The sequence below is a fragment of the Octodon degus genome, unplaced genomic scaffold, assembly GCF_000260255.1.
Source record: "Octodon degus isolate 3935 unplaced genomic scaffold, OctDeg1.0 scaffold00057, whole genome shotgun sequence".
Lineage (NCBI taxonomy): Eukaryota > Metazoa > Chordata > Mammalia > Rodentia > Octodontidae > Octodon > Octodon degus.
Genome location: NW_004524633.1, coordinates 4,880,610 through 4,886,609, shown reverse-complemented (window position 1 = coordinate 4,886,609; position 6,000 = coordinate 4,880,610). Strand labels below are relative to the sequence as shown.

At 48.8% G+C, this 6,000-nt stretch overlaps 1 protein-coding gene and 1 pseudogene across 1 annotated transcript in view; one reads left to right on the top strand and one right to left on the bottom strand.

The window, feature by feature from the left end:
* Positions 1-6,000, top strand: part of LOC101575050 — a 783,209-nt pseudogene that overhangs the window by 221,249 nt on the left and 555,960 nt on the right.
* Positions 1-6,000, bottom strand: part of Pde4b (phosphodiesterase 4B) — a 358,385-nt gene that overhangs the window by 212,209 nt on the left and 140,176 nt on the right. The gene's annotated exons all lie outside the window — the stretch shown is intronic.

Genomic DNA, 6,000 nt, shown 5'->3' with positions numbered 1-6,000 from the left:
AGGTATAGTAGGTCCATACAGTAGAACACTATTCAGCAACAAAAGAGAATGGAGTGCTAATGCATACTATGTGGGTGAATGCAGGAAACACTTTACCAGGTGAAAGAAACCAACCACGATGGTCACATACAGTTCAATTGCACTGATACGAAACACCCAGAAGAGGCAAAGTTGTGGAGCCAGACAGTGGTGGTCCGGGCTGAGGAAGCGGAAAGAGAACAACCACTGACACAAGTTTCTCTCTGGCGTGACAGGAACATTTTAAATTCGGATTTGGGTGATGACATTTATGTCCATATACTGAAAATAAGTGAACTGTAATGCTTCATAAGGCTATCTTTCCCGATTGATGACTTGTACCTCAATAAAGCTCATGGAAACAAATAGCAAATATCTGCTAAGTTACAGCAAGTAACTGGAAGCCACCATGGGAAATAGAATTGTCACAAACTTTAGAGAAGAAGGGAGTCCTGGCATCTCTGAATAACAGGATTTGGATGACAAAGAAGTCACAGACCCTTCTCTGGGCCAGCTCCTGCAACTTGTTACACTTCTGAGAGTACATCTCTTTGACGATGCAGATGTCCTAGTGAGCTCCAGTCCAGAGACGTGTTTGTTCTATTTTCTTTGTCTTTCTGTGGGACTCGGCAAGGGTCACTTTAATCAGTGCCTCAAATGACAATGGGACACCACGCCATTAAAGGCACCTGTCAGAACACAGCAACTGCGAGTCTGGCCTTCTCATCCTGGCTCCTCTTCCCGAGTGATTTGAAAACAGTTCCAGGCAGGTGAGGTGCGCCCCGGAAGCAGCCTTGCACTGCCGCCTGTAATCTGCGCATCCCACCACGAAGCCTGATTGAAGCCAGGCAGGCGGGACTTGCCAGATTTAGCAAAAGCTTCCACTCTGCCCTGGATAACTGAACTGGAAAGGGCAGGGCCATGTGTGTGGTCTGTGTCCAGCTCCCCTGAAATGGTGTGGTTAGGGAGAGGACAGTGGGAATGCGGGCATGTGGCGGGTACCTGGTGCTGTGGACAGAGTCCCAGCAGCGCCCTGGTGGGAACAGGTGTGGTCCTGCCACAAACAGTGCTGTCTCAGACAAGTCAGTGTCAAGTCTCAGCCAATCACTGCGGTTGGCAGCTTCTCTCAACTCTTGGGGCTTCTGGGTGGGCGAAGCATGCTGACCAACTTGGCAGTCATAGGTAGGGGTCTGTGGTGATAGGAACACAAAGAATTCTTCAAAGCTGCTTCTTAAGCTGGGTATGGTGGTATGTACCTGTAACCCCACCACGTGGGAGGCTGAGGCACGAGGATCATCTCAAGTTCGAGGCCAATCTGAACCACATGGTGAGAGCCTGTATCACCCCACAAAAAAGAAAAAAAATGTTTTTTTGACTAAAGTTCAAGTTATAGTGTGAAAGTGGTTTCTAAAGTATAATGTGTGGATTGATTCTCAGGTGTTACTTTTGTTTTCTTCTGCATAAACTGGTTCTTATCACACAAACGGCACCACTTATTTTCAGAGGCTGTTGACCTATTTCAAGGCTATTGGCTGGTTCCTTAACATAGTCATAAAGAAAGCCTTCTGAGGGTGGACTAACCAATCAAAACAGGTCTAGTTTTCAGGCTTGGGAGTCGCATATAGGTCCTTATCTGAAAAGGGATCCATTTTTTGTGCACATTAAGTGTAGGGAAGTACAGGAATTTAAACATAGAAATTTTCATGACATGTTAATTGTCCTCTATGGTAAGCAGTTTAAAACATGTTTTACACCCTAAAATAAAGAGACGTGTGGTATAATAGCAGCGAAATTTTAGCACATAGCCTCCAGGCTTCAGTGCAGGACGATGCTACAGTAGGCAAATCTCAGGCACTTGGCCTGGAGCTGCGGACTGCTCGTTGGACACATCCAGGCCACCGCTCACACTGACGCTGATCTGCACAGTGCTCCTGGGAGCTGTGCAAGAGTGGGAACTGCTGAGCTGCTCATCCAGCAAAAGAGCTTGGGGGGACAAGCCCACAACGGCTGTGCTGTCCAGGCTCTTCCCTCTCCTGGGCCTCGTCCACGTGAGTGGCCTCCATGTGCTCCTGGAATGCTCCGATTGGAGATGAAAGAGCACAGTATCTAAGCACGGGTGTCAGAAATCACTTCCAGAAGTGGGGAGCCGCTAGTGGGCCTGTCAAATTCTCTTCTACCCTCTCTGACTTCTGCCACACTAAGCTAATATTAAGTTCGTACAGAAGTCTCAGAATGTTCAAGATGCAGAGGAATGTTCTTAGCAGGGATCATCACTCTCATCAGAGTGCTGATGCTGTTGCAGTATGGAAATAATTAGGAAAAAGGAACAAAGCTCAGTACCTGTCCCTGAAACACAGCGACTCACTGTGGGAAGCAGAGCGCCAGGGAACTGTGGGCGAGGCTCGGCCCTTGTCTTAGCTCATCCCACGTGGCTCGGAGGGAGAGTACTAACAAGAGAAGATGGCTGCCGCAGAAGTCCTTACTAGGATCTGAACACCACAGGATTACTACTGAGCAGAGTGCTTGGAAATGACTTCCAAAGGACCCAGGACTCTCGGCCTCAGGACAGACAGTATGCTGCACACCAACGCAGGTGATGGAGCGTGCTTTTTCCCTATAAAAGATCCATGTTTTGATTTTTGTGGAGCATAAAAGTCTCGTAGCACCTGAGGGTATGCTTATGTATCTGGGAGCCATTTTCCAGCTATTTGCAGTAAAGCCTAAATATCGGGGAGAGAAAAAACAGCCTAGCCCACTGTTACAAGCACTCTAGTGATGCCTGAGTCATACTGGCCACGAGGATGGTATAGGAGTCTGATCCTCTCAGGTCTGCCTGGCTTCCTCTGAATTACCCATCCGTCTGCCTTCTGAGCTCTCTTGGGGGCCTGTTCTGCCTCCTGCTGTTCCTTTCTTTGCTCATACATGGGCTCCCATGAGCTTCCCAAGAGTGGGCATGATGTCCCACTCTTGTTTTCTCATCACCCACCATCGTGTCTGGCACACAGTAGGTGATCGATAGTGTTTGATGAATGTTTTGAAAGGATAAATTAACATGCAAATTAAATGTGTGCTTTAGGCACTAGCTGTTGAGTTTGCAGATTGCTAAGTACGGACCACAGACCCTCACAGGTCAGGACTGATGTGAGCTGCATTAGTAGCAACCTGGCCAAGGTGGTTTATTTCTCCGCTATAACAGGAAGTCTGAAGTAGGCAGACCAGAGCTTTTGCCAATGCATGAAGCGGACTCTTCTCTGGTCCTATTTCTGCCATCCTGGTTACTAGATGGCTGACTGTGATAGTTAAGCTTTATCATCAAGCTCTGATTGACGTCAGAGTTGCCCAGGGGCTTATAAAGCACACTTACAAGTGCATCGGGGTGGGCCATGGAGGTGGGACCCTGGGGCCTGTATCTGGTCCCTGGCTCCTTCATCTCTGGTGCTGCTCCGTGCTCTGCCTCCTAGATGGCATGAACAGAGCACCTCTGCCATCCCACAAACTACCACCATGATGTTCTTGCCCTGCAGCCAATTAACCATGGACTGACACTCCTGAAACCATGAGCCACAGTAACTCTTCTCCTTTATTGTCAGTGTCAGTTATTTTGTCCAGCAATGGGAAAATTGACTGTCCAATATGCTGTCCATCTTCATATGAACTGACCACAAGCAAGGGTAAGGGCAACATGAGATAGGAGTGTCTGCTCTGTGTCCCTGTAAGGAGACTTCCAGAGCATGGTAAGCAGCTATTGCTGGCTATAAGCAAGTTTTGAGGAGGTGGGGATCTTATACAGGCACTTTGCAGCTCAGAATTAGTAGCCTGTTCACTAGAATTAGAACCTTCAGGTGTTCTTACATGTAACCCCTTTGTGAACTGAAGGCTATAAACATGCAGCGATTACCACCCATTCTAGAAGCACTGCGGCCCACAGGGTGCTCAGGGTCTCCTGATGATGCTGTGCAGGTCCATCACAGCATCCTGTTAGTCTCTGCTCCCTGCCTTTCCCCAGAATCCTTCCATCATGCTGTCCTGGACTCCAGATCTAACGCCTATCTTGACCACATACGCCTCTCCCCCTTCTACCTGTGATGTCGTCCCTAGGTGTTAAGGCTCAGGAGGCAGTGCAACTTTCTATTTTTCTTTCATCAAAATAAGTCAGTATATTTTTGCATAAACAGCTCCAAGGTAAATCCTAAAGGCAGGGGCTATATCTTGACTTTTCTTAAAGCTCAGTCTCTGGCAAGAGACAGGTCCCCAGTAAGCAGCTCTGCACTGCTGGGGTGCCCCTCTGATCCACGGAGCACGCTCTCACCCCTCCCTGTCATTCCCTGCCTGGCTCTGGGTTGAGGTCCTCACGCTGTGCTTGCAGCCTCTCATAAATGCCTGTTAGTGTGGCCGTGGGCTGAGCTGTCGTCCGTCTACCCTTATTCCCAACTTATCCACCCCCTGCCTGAGGTCTGGAGAATTGTTTTGTTTAGAGAGCTTCCCTGGTGGCTGGCTGGGGGTTGAATAACCCTCAGATGTTCTTGCCTTCCAGGCCCTTTCTGCACCAAAGGCTATAAACACAGAGTTTACCAGATGTGACAGATGTCAATAAAAAAGCAAAACTCAGCCATTACAATCCCAGGAATCAGAATACAACTGTGGCGCTTCACGTAGGATGCAAAACTTGGCCCACAATGCAAGTGCTGTGTGCTAACAGCATCTTTTCTATGTTTTTATCCACCTGTGGATTTTTGTGCACACACACACACACACGCACACCCTTCTACTCTGAAGGCTGCTTCCTCCTGACAGTAGGTTATTTTAGAAGCAGGTGTCCTTGTAAATGAGCTGCACTGAGTCTGCACTCCAGCGTCGACCTCCACTCGACAGCAAAGCGCTGCCCGTGTGTCAGCCACCGCAAAGAATTTCCTGTTTTCCCTGTGGCTTTCTTTATTAGAAAATATTTGCATACTCAATTCTTGGCAAAAGCCTCCTGCTTGTCTGATTTTGGAGTGCTTTGAGGAAGCAAAGCCACTGTGGGAAGCAGCAGCAGAGACTTTGATGCCTTCATTGCTACCGTTTATTGACCTTCTCAAAGGTTACAGCGAGTTGCTGCTTCTCCCTCGCTCCCCCCAAGATGCCCTGCATCCACAATACCCTGCACTGCTGCCTTGGTCTGAGCAGTGCTGCCGCTGTCGCCCGGGGAGAGGGCTGTGCTGTGCTGAAGAACCTGCCAACACCTGCCAGCAAACGACGCTCTGTGGGCAGCTGCCCCGAGACAGCCTTTTCAAGTCCTTTCACAGCCCAGGAAAGACCTCTGACTGTGCTGTGATTTCTTTTCTTTCTTTTTTAATGCATTTCGTGCGGGGTCTTACTACACAGCTCGGACTTGTAGGGATCCTCCTGTTCTCACCCTCCCCAGCCTGGGATTCCAGGCGTGCACCATGTGCTGTGGTTTCTGCCCCCACCTCCTGCTCCTGAGAGGTCAGAGCAGGACAGCCATCCCCTAACATAGAAGTTACAGCCCACGAACAACTGAGGAGCTCTTCGGAAGGGAATCCTGGCTCTCCTTTCTAAGTCACTCCCCTTACCTTCACACTCCGCCTCCTGCCAAAGTAGGAAAGGAACCCCCTTTGAGAGCACATGAAAAAATACCAGAAACCCAAATAAACAAATTACTTCTAATGAGTTACTCATTAAAACAATGCTATCTCTGGGAAGCTAGTGTGGGTCTTTCTGCTGTGGTTTCTCTGAAGCTTCATTCCCAAGGCTTTTCTACACGAGACCCTGGCTGCCACCGGACCACGAACCGGTCTTTCCTGAAGCAGTATTCTGAGAGCTCTGTGGGTCTCGGGTCCCGGGTCTGAACAATTCTCGGTGTTCAAATCATTTCAGGGAACACAGGGTGGTGGGGGATGACAGTGAATGTTTAATAAATAAACAAGCAAAGAAAAACTTTGCTGGAACTGGTTCACGCATGCATCCCTGGACAAACCATGT